The sequence below is a fragment of the Pseudopodoces humilis genome, chromosome 17 (genome assembly GCF_049639895.1).
Source record: "Pseudopodoces humilis isolate 2021_Gansu_Grassland_sample_001 chromosome 17, ASM4963989v1, whole genome shotgun sequence".
Lineage (NCBI taxonomy): Eukaryota > Metazoa > Chordata > Aves > Passeriformes > Paridae > Pseudopodoces > Pseudopodoces humilis.
Genome location: NC_142216.1, coordinates 11,274,936 through 11,301,147, shown reverse-complemented (window position 1 = coordinate 11,301,147; position 26,212 = coordinate 11,274,936). Strand labels below are relative to the sequence as shown.

Below are 26,212 nucleotides of genomic sequence, written 5' to 3'. Positions count from 1 at the left end.
CTGTAACTTCCATGGTATTTTAAGAGAGAAAAGGTGGTCTATTGAAGTTGTCTCAATATTCTCTTTTCTGAACATGAATCTTCCTAAAAAAGGAACGTAGCCAGTTCACCTGCTGTGTGCTTGATGTCAATTATTTGAGTTTTCAGGTTGTTAGCATGAAATATAAAAATTCTTGAGAATATCCGTTCTTGCTTATTAATGTTCAGTGCACAAACGAGGGGGAACACAGATGACCAGGTTTTTTTCTCATATATAAAAGAAGAGTAAGGTTATCCCAGGCCTCCTAAGCAATGAAAAGTCTTGCAGATATCTGTAAAATTCCACATATCCCTAAATTATCAGAATTTTTTCAAAGCTCCACAAAGTCTGCATTCAGCCCAACAATTTATTAATCCCACAATGTCAGGATGGGAGCCCAGCCCCAGCCTTGCAGTTGTTATCTATTGTATTATAATAGATATATTAAATCATCTATTATAAACCAAGTTAACTTCTTTCATGTTCCCATGTTATTTCCAGACATGCTGATTACTTGAATTCCTTGTGATTTGTGTCGTAACTCCACACTAAATGTCCTGTGAAGTATGTCCACACATATAACCAAACCAAACATTTTTTCTTGAGTATTTTCCTAAAAGGATGTCAGCCCACAGAAAACTGGCAAGTAACCTTTATTGCTATGAAGGCAGTTCTGAGCTGTTTGGATTTTTGATTGTCATTGCTTTTTTTCTATGTTTTCTGTCACCACTTGCCTTTGCAGGAGTAAATGTATGTATGTCTTGGTCTCCATATTCTGTTAAGTGGAGTAGTAACATGCCTCGCTCAGAAATGTTATCTTTAGATTTTTCCTAACTGCCTTTAACTGTGTGTCCTGAGCTGGGGCACAAATATTAAGGCCAGTGCAGTCAGTGTGTCTGCCCTACTACATTAAGGGGAGTGTCCCCATAACTCCATCTCACTACTGACGGTTCCATGCTGAACCTGATATTTGTTTTCTGAGTTCTTGTGTTTGAATCATCAATAAGGGAATTTTCTCCTTTCTAAAGCTTCTTTAATAAAACATGTACCAGTGTTTGCAAACCTGGCAGCACAGTGAGACCTTGCACCCTCTGTGCCAGCTGAGGAGCCCTTGTGACTGCTGCCAGTACAATGGCTCTGTTAGAGGCACAGTCTCCAGAGAAAAATCATATCTGGGTAGTCACAGTCAGAGTTGGAAATGTTAATGATTTTAAATGAGCAACGGAATTATTTGTCCAATTAGTATTTTTAAACCTCTAGTCCGCAAAAATGGTCAGCTATCTATATCTCCCCCCTGCAAATGCAAATATCTCCTATTTTTGTGACTGCTTTTCCATTTTGAACCCAACACTCTTATTCATGAGTGGATCCCATGTGGTGGTGCCTGGATGATTTCTGAACAGCAGAGTTGTTTGCTGGAGGCAGTAGATGTCCTATATTTTAACATTAATAAGGTTCCTAGTGTTGTATTGAATAACATTCTTATAAACAAGGTGGGGAAACACAGATTAGAGAAAACCACATTTGGAAAATAACATTAACATGATTGAATTTACAGGAAGGAAACAATTTTTTATCAAGTCCTTCTTCACTGTTTTCATTTAATGATCTGAAGATTATGGAACTTTGAAAACATTTGTGCAGCTTGAAAGGACAGTTAGGTTTTCATTGTTCTTGCTAGAGAGGTCACCTGAAAGAAATCAAATTCCCAATTTCACATCTTATTCTGGGATCTCAGAACTGGGAAATTACTAGGTGTAAATGGCAGCCCAAGGCAGGGGTGTGGGAATCAAGACAAAATAAAAAACCCAACCTTGGGGAGATATCATGGATTGTGATGTGATCCTGAATCCTTGGCAGCAATAATGAGGCTGACATCAGGGTCTAGAAATGAAAGTGCTTTTTGTAAAATAACTGAATTTCTCTGTTTGGTCCTGTAGTGGCAATATGTGGTGGCCAGGCTATGTTCTTCTAAGGGCTGCACCTCAAGGAAGATTTGTATTAGTTACAGAATATCCAAGGCATAGCAAGAAAGTTAACCCAAGTCCTAGAAACATGACTTAGAAGAGTTGTTCTGGTAAAGGGGAATTTGAGGAAGAGATGGGTTGGTCTTGTAATATACAAAATGTGCTGCAGAGGAAGAAGATAATCTGTTCTCTATCATGGTGTTTAGGACAAGAGTTGCAGCAGTGAAGTTCAGAGTGGAGGTGGTGGGAATGGGAAGTACAAAGATAACCACAGTGAGATGCAGGGATGGACTTTCATGCATTGTGGTCCACACCAGGAGGGGTCTCAAGACAAGCAGAAAAACATTTGACAGGAAATGTGGAGGTAGAGCTGCCCCTAACCTTTCTGATAAATAGATTTTGCATGAATAATGGATATACCAGCTTGAAATTATCATTGTATAAACAATTGATTAAAATGTAAAAGTAAGGCTTGATAAACAGATGAAGAACTCAACATGTCATTCTCAAAGACTATATTTGCATTTTCCTCCTACCAGTCTGAAGCAGAGCTAGACTGGCTGTCTCTGAGTATAATCAAGATCATACAGGTTGTTTTGGTTTATTTTCTAGGAGAAGGCTGTCTACACTTTCTCCTTGTGACAGTGTACACTCCCTCTTCAGGTGCATACAAGCATCAGCAAATAACAAGTGTATTGCTGTACATATTGAGTAGTATTTGAGTATGCATAGATATGTTTTTCTTTCAATATTTGCATGCACAGGACAGGCTGAGCTTTATAAAAGGCTGTGACTTTGAGGTTTTCCTCTGGAAGAGCTATGGGAAGTAGTTATCCTCTCTATTACCTTGTGTGTGTAATTTCTGTGCTATGAAAATAGGTTAAAAGAGAATGAATACTAGAGCTTTTGGTGGTTGGGCTATTTTGTTTGTTTTCTGAGAGGGAAATTACTACCCTGGATCAGTATTGCGTGTGTTTTCTTTGTTTCTGTTGCTTATAACAGTGAAAGAAAAAGCCCATAAGAGTTTGCAATATTATTTAAAATGTCTTCAGGAACTTACAGTGTCATTGCTGGGTTTTGAGCAATTCCAGTTTATCAGTATTCCTGGCTTTTGGGTGTTCATGAAATTGGCACTATTCTGTGTTGCTGTTTAAGAACTAATGTATTTCTGTTAATTTTGCTTTGCTTCCAATGTTCTGGAAGTTAGGGAAGGCTGTTCACCTTCTTTTTAAGCTTCCTCAGAAATTCCTGCTTAATAGGAATCATACTTTCAGGTATCAGGTATCAGTTCTAGCTAGTCCTAATACCTAAAAGAGACCAGTGTGAAGAAGAAACAGTGATGATGTGGTGGAAACTTTTCTTTACAGAGTTGACTCAGCAAGGGAGGGAATGGCATGCTGCATCATTTGAATATCATGTATTGCAGCAAATGTTTCCAGGAATTTTCAGATGAACATGTAGGAATGAAACAGAAATCTAGTTTTAGATACTTCGTGCCCTGCAGCTTCTCATTATCTGTAGTTTCAAATCTGGAAGTCGTCTTTATTAACCTAAGATTTTTCAAGAAAAAAAATTCAGCCTTCAGCAAGAAGGAAGAACAATACGTTTTATTGAAATATGGACATACCAGGGAATTCCCCTGACAGCATGCTTGTGAAATGTGTGGTCTATGCTCTGTGCCATAAAAGGGAAAGACCCTGTCCATTTTCTGTCTTCAGTCATCATCATTTTATGTGTGTTATATTCTGTCCTGCTCATTAGTTAAAAGAAGTTCTTTGCTGTGATGAACCTTAGCAGGTTTCTGCTATGATAGGGAAAAGTAGTAATGGCATATTTAAAGAGTCAGTGAGTTTCATACTATTAACATGCTCTATCTAAACAGATTGTAATAAAACTAACAAAATATGTGGAAGCAAAGTCCCACATGTATAAAATAAAATATTATTAAGCTAAGTACTTTTAAAACAATATGCAGTGTCACTGCAAGATATTTTTCTTGTAAAAGGCATAAGTCAAAGAGCAGCCTTTGCTGTTGTAGCATATGCTTGTGCTTGGCAAAAGTAGTGGGAGAAAGCATGTCAAACGACAGTGCTTAGAGTATTAAAGTTTTAACAAAATGTCAGAGAAAACTGGAAGCTGGTTAATCCACAGAAATCTGTCATAAAGATTGCATTGTAAGGTGGTTTGAGCATGAATTCTAGTGACATATGGGAGCTTAAAATATAATCTAATGATATATCTCTATCGGTGAGATGTTTATGTAACATGATTGCAATAGAGATGTCTTTTCTTGTTAATTTATTAGGATAATGAAAGTTGCTGTCTTTGTAGAACAATGCAAAGAAAATGTTTTATTCAGAAAAAATCTTAGTGTCAGAACAATTTTATTTTTTTTTTTCTGTATGCATTTATGAAAAAGAGAAATGACACATCTAGTTTGAAGCATGCTGAAGACTGGCAGCCTGCTTTATGGAAATCTGTGTTGCTGCTGACTTCTGTTCTGGACATTAGCATGTGTACCCAGGAAAATGACCTGATGGAAATAAAAGTGAAAGACAAAACTTTGTTAGAGAAAGCTCTGACAGAATAATTTCATATGGGAATAATGAAGTGGTCTTTTCCAGTGGAACTGGAATTGAAAAAGCTCTGTCTGTAATGCTGAAGAAAAATACTGAATTATTTCAATGTGCTGCAATTATAAGCTACAAGTTTTATTTCTGTGCTGCTTGGTTTTAGAGAAATGAAGAAAGAAATTTTGAGTTGCAGTGAGGTTCCAGAATTCATATTGGTCCTAAGTGTACATGGGTTCTTTTTGTGTTATGGAGGGATTTTTAATTAAAATATTTTTTGATGGACATGATTTTTAATGTGATGGGCTGTAATGTATCACTAAAAAACCATCTGATTTTGTCAAAATCCCACATGTGATACAATTAAAATATTTTCTTATATCCTTGATGTCAGTAGCAATACTTAGACTCATTAATCAAATAGTGTGACAGAGAGCAGAAGCCTCTCTACAGTTTTTTTTCCTCAAAAGGTAAACTTGTATTGAACACTGTGCTGGGCCCTTTGCAGCTGCTGCTCTTGGTGTGTGAGGTGAGGAGACATCTCCTGGCAGGGCTCTGGGGGGAGCAGGTGCAAAGCTGTGGAGGGATGGCATGTCCCTGCCAACTCTGCTCTCTGGGGAGAGACAGCCCTGACACTTCCCTGAGATCTCCAGCACCAGGGGAAGGTCAGTGCCCAAGAGGGGAGTTGCCATCACTCCTAGTGCTGATACAGTGAGGGCTTGGAAGGGCTCAGCTCTTCACAAATGATCAGGCACCCTGGATTCTGGCTAATTGTAGACCTGTCTAAATAGATTACAGTCACTTTTTAAAAGCTGGGTTTTTAATTTAAAAATTATTTTAGATAGATTGCAGGAGGACAGAGGAAATCCTATTTAATACATTGCTGTGGAAGAGCAGTCCTTTTAAATAATAAATGAAAGTTATTACTACATATGTATTCAGATCACATTTGTTCTGAGTTATTTTCTGGTATCCTGAAGGATGTATGCAACTGAATATTATACCTCTTTCATGTATTCTTCCTTTTCTCTCTCTCTCTTTTTTCTTTTAAAGACTCATGAATGTGTGAGAGAAATCAATGCCCAGTTTTGTAGATTCTGTAACAGCAAAGCACAGGGTTGCCACAAAAGATACCCATTTACACAATTGCTTTTAGCTGTTGAAATATTTTTGGTATCTGAGAGAACAATAAGTCTCTGTTATGTGTGGTAGGGAGAGATGTATGGGTAAAATGCCATGTGATTGACTTACTGTGAGCTGTGTCATAATGCAAGTATACAGCAGAGTGGAATAAGAGAACAGATTTCAACTAGATGGATCTACTGTAGAGTTTAAGAGCTCCCATGTTTTATTCCTCATATAGTTTAGAGAAGAAAGATGTTGGACTCCTATATTAGTCCTTTTAATATTCAGGTACTTGCCAGCAGCACACATGTATCTGTGATGCTTTACAGTTCTTGAGACTATTAATGTTCACAGCTTATAGCAGATATAAAAATGGTACAGTTCACAGGCAAATTGAACAAATTATTTCATAATTGTGGCTTGGCTGTGTCTGCATCATGTGTTTTTTCATTTTTTTCTCCATAATATGAGACCAATATTAAAAGCAATTCCATCCCTCAGTTCAGGAGAATGTCCTTGTGTTTTGTGATTCTGCTGAGCTCTTCTAAATGCTGAGAGAAATAAAAAAATCAGCATTAGAGTATATTTTTTCTGATGAGTTAGTGTGTAGATTACCTAAGGATAATGATCTAACTAAATAAATTTTTGGGTCTACCTGTATTGCCAACAGAAAGTTGTACATCCCCCAAAATCAGGTCATCAAACCTGGCTTACGAGGGGATGTACCCTTCTGGAGGTTAATTCTTTCCAGTTTCTGCATATGGAGTCCAGGTGTCTAGTCTGAGTCTCAAGATTAGGATTGTGAATTGAGGGATGCTAAATCTCTCTCCAGCCTGAATTGCACTGTTAAAATCCTCAGAATTCTCAGTATGTTAATTTTGTCCTTTTGCACTATCAACATTTAAAATACTTCTGTCTTTTTTATTCTGCTGGTGAAATTGGAAATTTCCTCAAATCCTCATATTCTATGTCTATGGAATGTACATTTTATATCCAGGCAGCAACTCCATAATCTGGACAATTGATCATGGGTCTTAGTGTTTGCCCATGTCATTATATAAATACATTTGAATTCTCAGAGGCTTTAATAATGGTAGTTCATTTAAAATGAGAATGGTTTCAGGTTAGGTATAATCATGATTTGAAGGACTGTGTGTCTTCAGTCATCTTTTATCGCAGGGAAAAAAAACCCTCTTATGTGTTATAAGTATTTATATCTCTAGATTCTCTCAGAGAAAAATTCTTAATTCCAAAGTAATCTTTGGAATGACCAGTCATCTGGGCTAGGGGAGCTAATACCATAACGTCGGAAGCAAGGCTTAGTGTCTCTGACATTGTGTGCACTTTCCCCTTGTTTGTTTTCTTTGTTTTTTTCAATTTCCAGGGTTTCTAAGCGCAGCCCATTGCTCAACACTGTTTCCTACATGTTGAGCAGAGCCTTTGCAGCTCACTCCTGTGTGGTTCAGGGATTAAAAGCCAACATGGTGACATCATACCATGCTCATATGAATGGAATTTCTTCAGCTATATCTGTGTTCTGTAGAAAAAACTGGTGACTAAATGCTAATGGATATGTGAGTACAAAGAAAAGGAGCAGGAAATGTTAAATGTCACAGGTGTGTAACCCACTTGCAAGTGGTGCACACTGGCATCAGGCCCTGGAGACTCCACCCAATGAAAATTCCCATTTAAGGAGTGCTGCTCTAAGGTGTAGAACAAGGTGCATTTCTTTTTATAGTTCAGGTCACTGATTGCTGTTATTAGGTTGGCAGAAATTTGTATCTCTTAAAGAAAGCTCATTTATGAGAGTTTTGTCCCAGTAAAGGTGAGGAGCTGGTGTGGAAAGGCATCACACTGGGAAACAGATTTCTGATTCTACATTTACTACTAATTTGGTCACTTCTGTGACCTGTGGTGACATTTATCTGTGCAATAGTTTATTTTTATACTGTATTAACGTTTCTCTGGCAAACCCACCACATGAGTTGAAACTGTTGTAATCTAGAATGATTGGGGTGTTAGGAGCATAGAACATTAGGAGAAAGCTGCCCATAATAAGAAAACTGAAATATAATATAGCTTCTCATAGGAGACTGTACTACTGTGGGAGAACTGCTTCAGTCAATTGTATTTCCAGGTTAGCAGCAGTAACTGGTACCAGCATTATGCCCTTCACACCTCTTTATTTAAAGCTGGTTTTGTAAAGCTTTTCCTCTTCCACATGTTTTAGGATTTAGGCACATAATGACCCCCAAGGGAAAGCACACCATGCACAGATTTGCCCCATTAGTGCAAACTGCATAATAAGATAATACTATAGACTGTTACACATTAATTTTCCAATTATTATTTTTTGCCTTTCTTACAGATTCCAAGCAGAAATTGGTAGCATTAGGCAGTGTATGGGAGCACACTAATCTGATTTGTCTCTCCCCAAAGATTACAAGCTATACACTGTCTGGCCTGCTTGAACACAATTAACAGATTATATTATATTTTTGCTACATTTACTTAAAATATATTTTTTTATCCTACGAATATTCACATATAACATTTTAGAAAGGAATCCGGTATTATTTATATATGTATTTTTAAGAAAAGCAAATTATTTCAGGTAATCAAGAGATTTTTCAATACCAACAAGATTTGAAAATAGAGCAGGTATATTGAAATCCAGGGGATTAAATGCACTCCACCTGATTGCATTTATGTAACATATGCATGGATTCCTGATTTAGTCCCCTTTCTCCATTTCTTCGACTTTGGAATTTTCTTTTTTTCTTTGCTATTGCAAAACAGAGAAGTACTTGGAATTTAGCTAGTTAAGAGTGCAATTTTCAGAAACACTCAAGCCAGCCTTCTTTTATCTGAAACATTCAGTTTGTGCCTTTTATTTTTTATTGTACAGGAAGTTGAATGACTAAAACTAAACACTTTGAATATAGAGGGCATTTGCATATAAGAATGGGATTGCAGTGAGGAAAAAAATTCCTGCTTTTGTGCCTCAATCAATCTCCATCAAGGACAGACAATTTTTTGTCTTTTCTTATAAAACTGTAAAGTATCAAGTAAGAGAATAAATGTTTGTCACAGGAAACAGAAGTTCCTTTGAAGAACTAAAAAAGCCACAAAAACCCCCAAGACAGAGATCAGAATAAGCCCTGCTGCCTATGTTATTAATAGCAGCAGAGCTCAAGGAGACGTGAAGATCTGGAATATTTCAATGAGAAGCCCTCAGGTCAGAGTTTTTAGCAAAACTTGTGCAACAAGGTCATGCTGGTATGGATGCTGTAGTTATTTTCTCATTGCAAGCAGACAGTTTTCATCTGTAGGATGGGTTTGAAAGTGGTTTGTTGGGTTTTCTGGAGTGGGTTTTGTTTGGTTTTTTTTTTCCTTTTCCTGTAGTGTAAATCCTGACGGCACAGGTGAGAGATCAGAACAATTGATATGATGCTGTGTGAGGTTTTCTTTTTGACATCAGGTTACAAATTTAAATGATGAGATTATGCTAGTACCTACTTTTTTGCAGAGTAAAATCTGAAATTGATGTGGAATGCGTGGAGCATATTTGCCTGAGATCACTGACACTTAAATCTGATTTTGGAAAGAGGCTAAATTTGATATAGCTGCCTTCACTGTGTGAAAGCCACATATGTTAAGTTTCCAAGGTAAAGCCTGAAGTAATAGAGTACTGATCAGCACTGTTAAATCATGAATCAACCCAGCTTTTATTGATTAAGTCTGATGGTTTTGATAAGTATGTGATGAATAAAGGCAAAGTCATGTATTTAAACATATTCCTTCCACATTTTTCAATTTTCTTACAGCTGCCTTTCCCCATTTCAGTTATAAGCCTTTTCTTATTAAGGCAATTCATTATTACAATGAAGAAGAAACAATATCATGTGAAAAAATAGCATGTTAAAGTGACTTCTCAGCTTTGCATATTGATCAAAGCTGTCTAAATGCCAATAACGTGGCACTTAGATCTTCAGTAATCTTCAGTAACAGTTAATCCATCTTAGCAGTGGTTATTCCTAGACAGAAAAGAAACAGAATTATTATTTTCTATGAAGTGAATTGGTGATATTTTTTTTTTCAACTACATCATTAGGGCAGGGGAAGAGGTCTGAGGGTAGAGGACTTCTGATTTCTCAGTAATTGCAAATTCTTCAGTATATTCCTATAGTTCATTATATCCTTAAGGAAATTAGAGGAATATTTAAATACTCTGTGGGGAAAAAAACTATATATAAAGTCAAAATCCTTTAAGCTGGTCTGTGTTAAAGATATGCAGTTTATATAAATATAGATATATGTATATAAACTAATATAAGGTAGCATTTTTGTTTCTTCTAAAGCATCAGTTCCCTATTTAAAGTACTAGATGAAGGATGTATGTACAAATGCTGAAATCTTTGGTTTAGTTATTCAAGTTAATTTACAGAAAATCAATGGAAAAGGTGGAATGTCTGTCTACAAAAGCTCCATTATAAAGTAGAGCCTTGTATCTAAATCATGAGTGATCTCTGCATGTGTGTGTCTAAAACGTTCCTCTGTGTTCCCACAGAAACATTTATTTTCTGTTTCAACTATTGAGCAGCCAAAGTGAACTGCTAGATTCTTTTACTATTTTCCTACAAGCATAAAAAGTTCTCTGTCAGGTAATATCAACACCAACCTACTTCAACAAAGACAGAAAGCATGTAACACACTGCTTATTTTAATAAGAAAGATGAATTACCTGAGTGAGAATTTTCCAGGATTTTTTATTTCATAGTCACTGAATGTAACTGAAAGTTAGTATTGAGTATAAGTGAGTGTATTGAGTATAAGTGAAAGTTACTTTCCCCTTGAAGTTACTTTTCACTTAAAAATAAAATAAAAGGGTTTCTCTGGTTCTGCCTGTATCGATCTGTAGAGATCCTTCAGCCATTACACAGTGAAATGAGTAAGGAACTCTGTGAGTCCCAGCCTAAGCACCAGAAGGATGTATCTTTCTTGGCACCTACCTGTCTTCCCAGTTCTAGTAACTCCCAGAGCTGAGTGGTGCATTGCACATCCTTAAGTTCCCCAGGACTGTTACTAACAGTAAACTTATTCTTGTTTTACTATCACAGCCCAGTGGCTGCAGAATGAGAGCACAGTGAAGAAAAGAGCAATAGTGATCAGCACAACAGCAATTAAATCTTCTCTGATGGGAGAAAATAATGGAAAGTGGATAGTCAAACCTATGCTACAATTCTTTATTCAGTGTGCCTTTTGTCAGACAAAGAGCAATTCAATTTTTAGAACTGAAACCCCCTTTAAGGTATCTTAAGTAATGTTTTAGTCTCTTCAAATTGTTGACTCCTACATATTGCAGGGATTTAAAAGCAGCGATGCTGTAGGAAGAATTAAAATACCTGATTTTATAGATGCAGGTTATAATTGATGCTAGGTGCACACACAGGAATTGAGGCATTTCTTTAATGTGCTGGCAGCCACATTTCAGCAGATAATTAAAGTCACTTGCTGACTGAGAGCTGAGTTAGGGTAACCAAATGCTCTAGGTGAGAAGTGGGTTGGAAGGAAATCCACAGTGCACAAATAAATAGCAGCCACACAGCACATATGGAGGTTCTTTTGCCAGTGTAAAAGCAACTTTACAAAAGCAAAAAATTTCAAAATATATCAAATTTGTTAAAGCCAAATATATTTAATAAAACCACTTCAGAACATACAGTAATTTCTATTGCTTTGCATGGCGTGGTGAGATGGACTTCTAAAGCATTCTTTTTTCTGTTCAGGATTACCAGTAATTTCTTTTATTTCGTCTACCCTAAGTTGTAGCACTTAACTTGGAGAACCAGTAATATATAAATTTAAATCACAATTTCCCAAATCACAAAAGGCTTTATTTTGCTTTCAGTAAAATTAATTGAAAGCAATACTGTGCATACACCTTCATTTTATGATGAAAATATTTATTTTCTAAATTGAAGTAAAATTCTCATGTGAGAATTACAGTAATGGTACTCTATATTTCTGTTATTCAAGGGGTAGCCTTGAGGCAAAAATGAGTTTTGAAACACTCTTTGCTTAGAGGCTTTAAAAATTATTTTCTCTTTCATTATTTATGTAATTGTCAAAGCTCAAACCTTTAATCTTGATGCTTTATTTGTCCTGCAGTGCAGCTACATGTGGATTTACTAACAGTAGGGTTCATTAATGCTGGGCTTCTGATATGTATTCCTTTCCTTTCATCACTAATAGGATAGGATTTTAACTCATAAGTATAATGCTGATGGATATAATGAACAGCTTAATCAGTGGCTTCATCTTTCATCAGTGAGGTAGTCCAGTGACTTGATGTTAATGATAATGAAGTTGCTAGTGAACCTAGAGAAAAATATTAACTGCAGTCATTATAGATAGTAGAATTGAATTTGGATTTTAATTCACAATGTTAGTGAATATAACAACTCGCCAGATGTAGAAAATGCTCTTATTAGACAATATATCTCTTTTAGAATTGTAAATGAAGGGTATGCTTCCAGGGATGTTTTGCATGTGTATCAAAGCAAATACCAACTTTCTCCTAAGCAAGTAAAAAAAAAAAAAAAAAATACCAGAAGAATATAACAGAAAATGGTGGTGATTCAGTTCATGGTTTTAGTTAATTTTTAAGATTTCTACTGTTGGGGACACTTAAAAAAATTAGTCATCTGTATTTCAGGAGGTGTTCAAATATCTTTAGGCAAGTAAGTGTCCTCATTGCTACTTTGGGCATGCAAAAGGGTAAAGAGTGGAATTTAAGAAAATCTTAAATTAATTCAACTAGAAAAATATGATAGAACTGAGTTTTCTAGGTTCTGCAAATATGGCTGGGAAGGTGCTCTTGACTTTCTTCCCAGACAGGACATTTCCCAACCCATCCCAGTGAGGAAGCCAGTTTCACTCACTGGTTATCCTCCCTGCCGTTTTGACCTTGTTCTCTGACAAAGGGAACGACCTCGGGGGGGCTCATTGCCACCCTGCCATGTGCCATGGGCAAAACCATTGTGTCCCTGTGGCCACTCTCTTGTGTCCCTGTGGCCACTCTCTTGTGTCCCTGTGGCCACTCTCTTGTGTCCCTGTGGCCACTCTCTTGTGTCCCTGTGGCCACACTCTTGTGTCCCTGTGGCCACTCTCTTGTGTCCCTGTGGCCACTCTCTTGTGTCCCTGTGGCCACACTCTTGTGTCCCTGTGGCCACTCACAGCTGCTTACGGGAAGTTCTGCAGCTTCACAGGGGGCAGGTGAAAGATGCAAATAAATGGGATTTAAAGTGTACGGAAATATGAAAATCAGCATTTCAGTGCTCCAGCAGTACTGCTTGGGTTGGATTAGGATGTTGGAATGAGTCAGAGACTTCTGTAGCAGCAGTAGTAGCTGAGAAAGCAGCGCTTCCCCAGTGTAAGGGGAACAAGGATCTAAATGTGACTGGTGGAACTGTCTAGCAAATGCAAGACAAATTATGACCCAAATGTTTGTTACTACATATTCTTTGTCATTTCAGAACAGGTGTTAGCAACAGTCTTCTGGCAAAATTTTATCTTTGCTAATTAAATTCTTCCCTGCTAAATTCTCCCTGTAATTTTAATTGGATTTTGTATTCCTCAATGTATGCCAGAAATTGTTGTGTGAGGCTACTTTGTGCTATTAAATGGCTGCATTTAATTGGTAGCTGGAATACTCCTTAACCCCTAATACATGTAATGATAATTTGGGAAGTGGTTTAGAATTTATTAATTTTACTAGCTCCATGAAACACAATCTTGGTTTCCCTTAGTTTTCTCAAGTGATATTTTTTTTTTTTTTTTGCTAAAAGCTGTGTTAGATAATTATCTCTGGGGAATATAAAGAATTGTAGAATTGTCAAGTGTTTCTTTCTTAAAAAAAAAAGCCCACCTTTGTCCATGCTGGGAACTAATTTAAAAAGAAAGTGCTGCAGTACAAAGACTGCAAAAGAAACTGAGCTGAAAGAGTGCTCTCATGATGCAGAAGTGTGGTACTAAACCTAGTTTTCTCTATGTTTTAGACAAGTTAGCTTTTCATAACACTATGAATTAATTTGCATGTACCATAAATATATAGTTTAAGTGAATTTAAGTATAAATAGAGCCATAAACGCTTCTAGTCTACCAAAGTTGAAGTAAAGGCAGAAAGTAAAATTTTTTCACTTGGATTTTCCTATTATGTTTCTAATTAGCTTTCCTTTTTAAGAATGGCCTTTCTTTGTTGCAATAGTTTTTTGTCTTTTTCAAATTTTATTTGATTTTTGCATTCCTTTAATTTCAGTTCTGAAACATATCTAACCTTTCCAAACTAGAATTTTTCCCTTGATCACACTGTTTTTCATATGATGAAGTTTCTAATGCAGCCTAGTGTTGTTGTGAGGGTAAAAATAGCTGAAAATAAGTAGCCAGGATTAGCCCAACATTTTTTCTGATTACTTTTCTGTGTGGAAAACATTTATTGGTAGATCCTCAACAGATGTAAACCCTCAGGAATCTATTGATAATCAACCCCATCTGAGCAACTGTCCCTGTATCGTTTCCTTTCATCAGACCAAAATTCTCCCTTGAGGTTTCTGAGTTACAAATCATTCTGAAATATTGACACAAGTAATTCTGCAGAGCATAGATGATGTAAGTGCAGCTTCTGATATTTCTGCTTACTTATAAAATTATTCTCAACAAAGCCAGGGAAAAATCTTTTCCAAAGAAAGCATCATTGCTGGACATGCAGCTCTGATGTAAATCCATGGGAATGTTGCCATTATCATGTACAACAATTACACATTTGATAATGACTCCCTGTTTTTCCTTTTTCCTAATATTAAATATTACTTATATGGGATCTTTCTTTATATACTTAATATTAAGTTATGTAGCGAATGACTGTGGCTAGCTGTTTGTTTATACTCATAGCTTTATGTATTAGATTGTGTAATTATGCTATATAGAGTGGTTACACATTTTAAAATCTGGATATTCAAAAATTAAATATGGCATATATTTAAATATGTTTGCAGAAAAATGTTGTTTAAACGTATTCTGCTGTTTTAAATGGGTTCCTTGCTAGTTCACCAGTATCCTCTTTAACTATTGGTATTATATGAGTTCCATATCTTCAGCTGCTAACCTTCTTCCAAGTGTAGTGATCCTACAGAAAATGTTAACAATATTGAGCTATTTTCTATATTTAATGATGCAGCAAATAGCCGTAATGGACAGGTTATGAGTACATTTGGGTTAGTGAAGAGGACAAAAGTGCAGCACAGATTTTAATTGTTTTTTTTTAATTGTAGTTAAGATGGCAGGCTGCCTTCTATGTGTTCAATTCCATCCAAAATCAAAACAAAAAAACAAACCTTGGAAATAAACTCAGCATTTAATATATTATGTCCTTTAAGTGTTCTATAGGTGTTGGTGTATTTTGTAATCTGATATTGGAAGGCTTTCTCTTGGTGATCTCAGCCATGTGTAGAGTAAACTGCATGGAGAGTTTAGGGTGTGCCCAAGGAGGTGTAAAGGTTCTTTAAATCACCACAACTGAATGTGGTACATCCTCTCAGAGAGCTGCTCCTCTCCATCCTCCTGTTGGTGGGCTTCTGGTACTCACCATGGTGACCAGAGGAATATGGATCCTTTGTTGGGGGTGACCCATTCTTTCTGGTCACATGCATTTATGTTTATGGCACTCATTAGTATTTATCGTTACCAATGGCCAGGCAGTTCCACCCAAATGAAGAGTTTAATGGGCCTCCAGGGAGAGCTGCTCCAGTTCATCCCTTTCAGGTTTGTCCTTGGCAGGTATCTGTACTGACAGTTTTTAAACAGCACTGCATTATTATGAGTTTGTAGACCTGGACAGTTTTTTGTTTCCTTGAAGAAAAAGTGTCCTGTGTTTTCCCCATTGACTTGGCAACACTTTTGTTTCAATAGATCTTGATACTTTAAAAAGCAAGAATTGGACTCAGCCTGTCTTTCTGCATCTGTGCTTGGTACATGGAAGGTAATGAAAGTATTTCTTAGCTTCAGCACTCTACACACAAACTGGGTGCTATTACAGATCTTGTGCCCAGGAAAACATTGGGCTTGCATACCTTCCATTTGTCTAACAGCTTCATGAGATGTTCCAAGTCACAGTGGCAGTTAAAAGCCACGTGGGACAGGTCAGTTTTTCAGTGTTCCCACTTCTAACTTGTGACACAATGACATGATAAAACTCCTGTGAGAGGGATAACTATCTTCAACTCAATGTCTTCCAAAGATGTTTTGTTTTGTATTTATTCTTTGCCACACAAGAGGGCTTTCATTTTAAGTTTTGGACAAATAGTTGCTTTATACAATAATAGTAATAAAATATTTCCTTATAAAGACTACAGCATGCATGTACTTGTAATATAAACAGAGTACAGCAATAATTTAATGATGCAAAGTTGGGAGCACCACACATAGGACAATGGTTTGATAACCATGTTTACAAGGGGGCTGTTAGTTACCTGCCTCATGGATGTGTTCCTGAGCCATGACAGCTTCCTGGACACCAAGGATGCTTCAGAGCAGAGGAGGAATCTAATTTTCATATTTATGATAGCAGAGCTCACTGTACTTACAGTTTCTTACTTCTGCACTGAAACAATATGTTCCCTACAAGCAGCAATTTTTCTGATCCCACAGGCACATACAGGATAACACTTCCAAAGGAAAGACAAATTTAGAAAATAGGTACATAAATGTAAATAATGGCATGTGTGATGCACATAAGCCTTGGGTTGTAATGAAAAGCTAGGAATAAATGTCACTGTGTAAAGGAAAAGGCACTTTAAATAAGGAACAGACAGACATGTATGAAATGCTGTAGCTTAAGCTGAAAATAGTTACATTGGTGTTTTGGTTTTGGTTTTTTTGTAGCTTGGAGGTGAATTTGACTCATAACTCCTTCAAGAATGATTAATGCAGTTGTTTCAGGAAAGTATAGTGATCATGAAGTATTAATTACAACATATTCCATTGCTGCATGGTTCATTATACATTATTGTATTATTCATGTGTTTTTTCCTCTTTGTTTTTTTCTGAAGAAGGCCATTTATTTCAAAGGCACGAGAGAGGTGCAGTCCACATGGGGCTCTGAGCAAAAGTTGTAGTTCTTTTTGTATTTGAGGCTGATTTTCTTTTATGTATGTTAAAATATTGCACTGGATTCTTCTTAATGAACAATTATATGCAGATATCCTGCTTTTCCAGCCCAAGAGGCAACCTTATGTAATATATATTTGCATATTGACACAGTTACAATACTAGAGCTAGAGAAATAGCAAGAATAAAAGAATAATAGAATAAAAGTCAACAGTGTGTTAAAATCTGCTTGCAGGAAAAAGTCCCTTTAAGAGTTGGCATTGTCTCATCTCAGTCACATCTACTTCATGAAATAGGCATGGCCTCAAGCAATGCCTGGAGTTGCAGCTCACAAAAAAAGTGAATGTTAGAAAAGTTATACACGATTTTGTGAACTTATAAACTTATGAAATGTAATGAAACCTAGTATGGTACTTAGTATGTACTAGTATGGTACATCAATGCACATCAGAGGAGAATACCAGATATTTAGTAAAACATTACATAACCTATAGAGCAGGATTTAACACGGTGTTATGGTACATAAAAGCCAAAACTTTAAACTGGACTAGGGCAAGTGAACTTTTCTAGTGAAAAAAATATGGGATGAGGTTGTAGCTGCCATAGATTTACAGAAGTAGCTGCTTTGTGTGTTTGAGGCTCTCAGGGTTAATTTCCTGTGACAGATAAATACAGAGAGATGAAGTAGCTTTCATTCTCCTTTGGCCTTGTCCCCATCTCCTATTAAAACTCTTCCAATTCCTGCTACCTTGTGCATACCCATCCACAACCATTATCATCTTGTTACCCACCAAATAACTTTCCTCTGCGTACCATTTCTAAAAGCTGGAGGAATGGGTGTCAAAAAAATTTATTCAGGACTCTTTCAGCATCCTAGGAAAGTAGTTGGGATACTGCCAACAAACCTGTGCTGTCTTTTCTGATAGAGGTATCACAACAGAGTTTCCTGCAGGAAAGTCCTCTGAGCCTTGAGGGACACAACTCCCACTAAAATATTTTGAGGAGGCAGCGATGCGGTTTCTGATATCAACCAAGCTGTGTGAAGGACATCTAGAAATGTTACAGGATTATTGCAATTTTTAGAAAATAATGATGTAGTTCTAACAATATCATGGTCTATAATTAAAGTTCCTATAAACTTCATTCACATGGTACTGTATAAATAGTTCTCTACATCAAAAGTACATGTAATTATCCTCAAAAATTTTGTTGATGACAGAAGACTTATCCAGATAGGAAAGAGTTCACCAATCTATACATGTAGTTGACTTTAGGAGCATTAATTATATCTTGTTTATTACTGAAAGAAAATTAATTTCTGCAGGTTCAGTTAGGTGTCCAAACCCAACCATTATTCTACATGTGTAAAAACTTGTGGGGGTTTTTATATTCTAATGACATTTCACTCTTGGCAATAACAGGTTTTAGAATGTTCCTGCTGGACATTGTATGAGACCAATGTTCCTAAACCTTCATAACCAGATCTTTACATAAAAGTAGAAGCGTTTCAGATACTGAGATGTCCTTCAGGCAAAGATGGAGAATATGACCTCACACTGCATTGCAAGCTGGCATATCATAATGAGTAAATATTTTTCTAAATTGAAAAATGTCACAGCCACAAACATAAGGGCTTTCTTCTACAAATTGCATTTTTCTCTTTGTGGCCTTGTATTTTTAATACAGCTATGGAATAATTAAGCAGAGTGGAGTATTAATGCAATTTTATAAATAAGGTTAAGGTTGCCAGATGTTGTTCATTTTTCCTCCCTTTTTTTTTTTAATGTGCATCACCATTCAAAATGTAGGCTGATAGTGGGTTGCAGGAAGCTTAGAACATTTGGTCTTAGCTATTGAAGGTATTAAAAATTGAGCTTGTGGAGATGATGCCTTGCTGATTCATTTGTTTAGGTATACCCCTCATTTTTATTTCCAGTTTCAAAAAGAACAATTCTTAAATCAGACAAAAGAGCAAACAGCATACACAGTCTTTTCATGAAGTCTTCTCTGAAATAAGTAAGTTCTGAGATTTTTTTGTCTAAAAGAGAACAATATTCAATGGTCTTCAGAATTTCCAGATCACATTAAAATTGTTTTGGACAACAATTTTCCTATGGATAAATTAGTTAATGTAGCCAAATGAGATAAAAGTATAGGAAATCAGTTCAAATCATGAAGTAAAGGTTGCAGTGAGGAAATTCATGGATGCAAATATAAGTATTTGGTTTCCCTATATGAGGCTTGTCCTTACTGAAGGGAGATAGGAGAAAATAATTTGTCATTTACACCCACTCAGTATGGATGTGCATTTTACTATAGAAGTTCTGTTCTTGAAATATGGCCTTTCAAAAACAGAAGACAGTTGCTAATAATTATTTTCAGAGTAGAAACAGTGTTTAGTTTTATAGAGTTGAGGGTTAAGACACTTCCATCAATCTTCAAAAATATCTTTCCAGAATACAGTTGAAAAATTCAGTGTGTGTATATATATAATACATATATATATATATATGCATCAAAGTACAAAAAATTGTTCCCTCTACACCCAAGTTGACTATATAATATTATGCCAGAAGAACACAGTACTTCCTATTTGAATCATTACTTACACATATCCCTCATTTAAAAACACAGAAGAGTTTTCATATTTGATTGTTGGGTTGATGAGATTACCTATGCAAATTTATGCACTTTATAAAATGATTCAGTTAATATATGAGAGGCATCACTGATTTACTGAATTGTTCAGTGAACATTTTTAGCTATGTTTATTAAAGTATGTGCACTTCACTATCATGCTCTTTAAACTGGAGGGTTTGGGTATGGCAGAAGGTTCAAGCAGACCTTGAGTTGTCTTTTGACATTCCAAGTTCAGTCTTCCATGTAGATCTCCCAGTTCAGCCTTCTGGGACGTGTGCTTTGTATCTGATTGAGATTAAATCTCATGAACTAGGGTAAATGTTTGTTCCCCTGTAATCAATTTTTGATGCCAGTATGCTATTGAAGGTATTTTTTTATTTATTTTTTATTTAACTTTGGCTTGTTTTTATTGATTTAAATGTGGAAGAAAGTATCTATAAATTATATAGTAAAAAAGTCTTTAAGCATAGGAAATAATTTGTATTTTCACTTTGTTGATCATTCTGGGAATAAAAAGCCCATTGCCTGCTCATACCTGATTGTACTTGTCTTTTCTCAATGGTTATTTTCACTTGAGTTCTGTTCATTTTGTGATTTAATGGCATTGAAATAGATCACTTAAGTATTCATGTATTCGTTTTTATCCTATTTACATCAGTTCACATTTAAATAGAAATTTATTTCTGCCTAAATGTTGCTTTCCTCAGAAATGATTGATATCATCTTCATGGTTACATATTGCAATTTCCTATTGCATCCTTGAAGATCTACCATTATGAGAAGTGAAAGTAAATTTCTTGGTTCTTCTGTGTCACTGGCAATAAAATTGAGATTTAAGAAAATAGTTCATTTTATTTGGTTTCTTAATATTGAGTTTCACAGTTTTCTACCATAGTCTACTTTTAATTGCAAATTAAACTAAGCTTCCCACCATCTTTTATATCTAGGACAGATTTGTCATGTCTCACGCAGTTACTTGTGTGTTCCAGAACTCCTTTTTTCTGTGGTATGTGTAATAGGGAAATAATAAACTTCACTGCAGAAGTCTAATGTATACTAATCTGTTTTTTTTTTTAATTTAAAGATTAAGGATTTTTTTCCTTTGTAATTTTAATAGTAGTGGAAGTGAGAAATATGTTTAGCTCTAACTTTATATTGACAACTGTTGCCACCCATGTTTTCCTCACCTATTTGCTTAATGTCACCCATGCTACACTGTAATAACCTTCAAGATGATCCAGACTTAATCAATGTGCTGACATAATGCCTTCAACCTTACCCTCAGAAAAGGTCATCTGCTAAATGAAATAAGTGGGATAGGTAATATGAACTGTGTCAGAAATAGGGGATAGGATGTTTCTGTGTAGTGTATAAAACATGCATGGTTATCTATATTTGTATGGCTACAGAAATCAGATACATAATTTCCATAGTGATGGAAATCCCTGTGCTTAGCCAGTTAAATGAATAAAACTTAGCCAGATGTGTTGTACTTCATTGTGTTCTGGGATGTATTTAATGCACAAACATAGCACATGGTCTGCAGGACAAAAGGACGATGGAAATCAGAAGGAAAAAGATGAAGAGCGTACTTTTGTGCAGGATGTGGGAAAGATCTGTGCTCCAGCCTACCCAGAGAGTGTCTAGCTGTCCCTGGAGTCCAGAAGGAACTTGGTTCTGATGCCGTGGCACCATCTCTGTGCCAGTCAGCCACCAAGACCTTCCTTCCACCAGGCACATTCTGTTCCACATGCTCTGTCTCTGCTGGCTGAGGAGCTCTTGGGCTTGCAGGATCTCCACGGTGTTCAGTCCAACAACTATTTAGATCATTCAAACTATTTAGATCAATCAAAAGATTGCAAGAAACTGCTGTGTTCCAGGAGATAAAAAGTTTTTGAATATTATTGCCTGGATACAGATCTCCTTATCTGTTTCTGATCTCTCTTTTCTTAGAAATATTGTAGCAGTAGAAATACATTTATGAAAGCATTTTGCAGGAAGTCCTCTAAAGTATGAATGATTTTCAGTGAAATAATTAAGGCGGGGAACAAAAAATTAATGAGTTCCACCAGGATACCTATTCTGTAAGTTACCAGGCTTCCTGTAAGCAAGAATCAGCCTGAGGTACCTACATGAAAACTAAATTTGATTCTGCTATCATGAAAATCCTACTCTAAAGCCTGGAATCAATTTTGTTTTTTCACTTGTTCATCAAAAGACTTTTTTTTTTTTTTTAAATAGCTGTATATAGTAATTACAGCATAAGATTTCTGACTCTCCCCAGTAAAGAGCCATTTGTAGAACCTGAAGATGATTGTTTTTTGAGAATGTTGACAATTTAATCTAAAAATCAATTGAATTTCACTGCAGTCAGAAAATTGTACATCCTCTTTGTATCCAAATCCTCAGAGCCTTAAGGGAAAATGCCTTTGAAGTGAAATATAAGAAGAATTTTAATGGTTTATTTGGAAAGACAGAATTTAGAGGGAATGGGAAAGAGAAGAAGGTAACAAGTTTGACATGCTTTTTTCCAATTGCTCTGGCACACAAACTCTGTTTTTCCTACTCATCCTTGTGTTACCCAACTGGTTTCAGCACCTCATGTCTTGTGTTCTCCTCAGCTTTATACATCTCTGCAAATTCAAAGAAACACTTCTAACTTACTCTTTCTGGCTATGTAAGTGAATTGAATAAGTGAAGGCTGAAGTGATGCAGTGAAACAAGTCTGAGAGATCTAAAACGCTTCAGAATTTCAAAATATGCTTTGCATGTTACTTAAAAGTTTTTGAGAAATTTTGTTGTTTACTCTGTGTAAATGCAAAATTGCTAAAGAAAATCTTGAAAAAGGAGGGAGTAGTGGTTATATCTTTAAAAATTAATGCAGTGAATAGATATTGCTACTAAAGGTATTCTACAGTCAGTTATATGAACAGGATTAATCATTTCATACTTCTTTTATAGTATTCATTTCATTTTACAGGGCCTGTAGATGTCAAGTTCTTCAATTACTCTGAAATTCTATGACCTGCATTTATATAAATTAATGTATTATGATTGCTAGCTAACAATATTTTGTATATTTGTAATCAAAACATTCACTTGGGTATAGATGAGTTCTCTCAATTTTATTTTGGGAAGCTACTATATTGTGAGTGGCTAGGCAACAAAAATCCATTTGATAGCAGGAGAAATTAGGTAGCTTGTTACTCATTCCCTATCTATAAGGCCACAGGTTTTTGTATATAGTAATGTACATTTGTGGGGGTTTTTTTTCTCCAAAAATACCATGTGTATAATGTGACTCTGTTATTCTCCACCAGGTATATGGTGTTCATCTTGTAAATGGTTGCTTTGTAATATTTAAATCCAAAATCTGCTGTAAACTGAGTTCTCATATGTTTTTTATTGGTGAGCAAAAGACAAATACCTCATGCAATCAAAGGGGTGGTGTGATCCCACATTTCAACAAGTCCCCAGACCCGCTCAGCAAAAATGATGAAGTAGCTGAACTGTGCTTCATCATAATTCCATGCTCTCAAAGGTCAGAATCACAGATATAGGTTGTAACTAGAGGAAGTTATTTGGATAAGCTTTAGCAGCTGGAGGTAGGATTTAGACAGTTGCCACCAGGATGCTTTTGTCTCCTGTGTGTCCTGGTCAGTGCTGAACTGGTTCTCCTTTGCTCAGAGGTGATGCAGGATGTGTGCATGTATTGCCCAAGCTCACACAAATTTCTGGTGGTTCAGGGCAGAGAGAGATTAGAGCATAGCCTCAGAATCCTCCCTTTGTTTTAGGCACACTTTCACAGTTTTGCATGTTTATGTCATTTCCATCCTTCACCCCCTTCCAAAAAAAATTAACAGATGTCTTATCTTGAGTCTCCAGGTGCTGTCATAGTGTCAGTAATGTGGAGCACTTGAATTCCTACACAGTGCACACTGTAGATATATAGATGTAAAATATCTCCTGGCTGTCATGTATAAACTGCAGCATTGTGAGGCAGTAAATCCTTATAAATCCTGAGTTTTTCAGAAGAATTTGCTTCTTTTCTTCCATTGTATGCTGTTTCTAATAATTGTCTTGTGTCTAAATATTTCCATTTTCAGTCAGTAATGCTTCAGCTTTCATTTTAGGTTGTTTGTATTAGAAGAATTTCCTATTTTTGACTTGTCTTTAATAGGCTGGGAAAAAAAATGATGTTTTTATAGTTTCTATGTGAAGGGGTTTTTATTTTATGTTCTACTACTTGTTTGTTTTTCCACTACAGTGCTTCGTCATCTGTCATGCCTCAGTGTATGCATGATGATAAACTCCCTGTCCCATTCTCCAGAGAGCTCCATTCTCTAGGAGTCAGGAATGCTTTGCTTCTCTCAGGATTGGTGCCATATTACGAGGACAGTGTATTGATTTGGTTGACTGCCAGCATGTGATGCATGACAGAAATGAGAAATTGAACTTTCTGAACGTGAAGTAAATCGTGCTGCTGATGATATATAAATTATTGAGGGAAAAGCAATCAATCAGATGTTCTCTGTTGGCAGCAGAGCTACATACAATTTAATATATAGTAACCCAACAGTTGTTTTACAGTCTAAATCAAATAGTGTTCTGAATCATTCTTGCAAAGATTACTTGGAACAGTTCTGGGTTTAGCACGCTTTCCTTTCGACTTTACCAATATGTGGTCTGATAATTTAGAAGTATTGAACTGATTTTATTAATTCTTGTTTTTTTTCTTGTCAAGATTGTTTTGTCTAGACTGCTTATTACTAGTTTAAATTGGTTGATCTTTAAATAATTTTAACTTGTAAGTAGAGTTGTTTTGAGTTCCAGATATCTGCAGAAGTAGTTTATTATAGCCACAGGTAATTGGACTTTAAAACAGCCACTAGAGACATGAATAGGCCCATTCTCTCTTTTGGCAGATGTTTTGCAAATATTAGACTTATAGCAAATTATCTTTGGGTATTTTAGCAGTACACAAGAGCATTCATTTGCAGATAACTATAATATTCTTTGCTCTTCTCCACGCTCTGAAATGAATGGGATAATTGATCCAGTCCCTTTTGGAAAGAGTGAGAAGTATTTTAATGAAAGCTTAAAGACACTTCCTGAAATTTTTCTCATTGATATGTATTAACAAGTCTTGTCATTCTGTGTCTGTCTCAGCTTACCATTTGCCCAATGTTAAATCCCTTAAGCAACAGGGAATTCTGCTCAGTTCTCCCCAAAGCCACCCAGAGCTGTGGAGTTTGGAAAATTCAGTTTGAACTTTTGGGTGAGAGTTTCCAAGGATTCTTCTCTCCTAAAAAGTAGTTGTCAATGTTTGCTCAGTGTTAAGGTGGTGAGAATCCAGGGAGAAGCTGAACCATGTTTTCCTGGTAGAGGGTAGTGCTGAAGCATTTGGCAGCCAGCTGGAATGTACATCCTGGGCTTCTCTTGTGTGAACCCTGGTATAATTAGACAGTTCAAGGCTAAACTGTTCATAGGCAGTTCAGCAAAAAAGTTCTTCTAACAGATATTCTAAAAAATACAACCAAATAAAAAGCCATTTAGGCCTTTTATAAACTTTTTCTATTACATAGAAAAGTGGGGTTTTTCCCTTCTGAAACTTATTTTGCCATTTGTTTTTTTTTTCAGAAATAAAATAAAATAAAAATAAAATATTGATTTATTAGCTGTGAAGTTTAATAGTTTAGTTACCTCAGAATTAAATAAATTACCTTGATTAATCCCACCACAACAGTAAATGGTATTAGAATCTGGAATTTGCCGTTGGTAGGCAGGGTAGATGTCAGAATATCAGCAAAGCTTGACGATATTCCAAAAAAGTATGAATCTTCCTGAACTTTCTAAGGATGTTCTTTTATATTTTTCATAAAATGGAGTAAATTGCTTTTACATCTGAAGGTCAGCCAATATGATTATTCATCTTTATTTTATTTTAGACTTTATTTTATTTTAGATTTTATTTTATTTCTCTCTCTGAAAGCCTAGAGAAAGACATGACAAATATAAAGTGTTGCTAGACAGGGAAACATACGTAAGCTGTCTGCCTCTTTTCTGAAGACAAACTTGTGACCAGGAAAGTAAAAGAGTCACTTACACAAAACTCTGGAATTGCTGTCAACGTACTATAGAAATGTATCTACCAAAATACTTTTAAAATTGTGTGCAATAGATAGATTTTTATAGTTGTGTCAGTGTTTTTACAGATTATTTGGTTCATGTCTTCAAACTTGCTTGCCTTCCACTAATGCTGTAAACCTGGGTTCTACTTGGATTATAAAAAATTAATGATGCACAGGAACAGTTTTATAGATTCTATGCATTATTCCTTGAAATTCAGTGGTATTTGAGCACAGTAAAATGGTGCTTAGTGTACAAATTTGTCCTTCGTCTGTGAGTGAGGACTTAAAATCAAGGTGTTTTATATATTTGTTATCTCAATTTGCAAAAAAGTCATAGTCATTATTCTGTGTTTTAGTTGATTTTATTTACAATTTTTCATGAGAAAAGTATTTAGATTAATGTATAATGAAATATTAATGAATATTGTATTTTGTGGTTTTGCAGTAGATTTATTTCTGATGCCTCATGATCATTTCTGCACACCAACTCCAAGCATGCAACTTGGCTCAGCTGCCATTTGGGAACCCAGATTCCTTTTTCATGGATACATTTTATGACTGTGTGAACATGTGCTGTGTTCTGGCATGGTTTTTT

General features: G+C 35.9%; 1 protein-coding gene across 5 annotated transcripts in view; it reads left to right on the top strand.

The window, feature by feature from the left end:
- Window positions 1–26,212, top strand: part of GABRB2 (gamma-aminobutyric acid type A receptor subunit beta2) — a 139,147-nt gene that overhangs the window by 87,257 nt on the left and 25,678 nt on the right. The gene's annotated exons all lie outside the window — the stretch shown is intronic.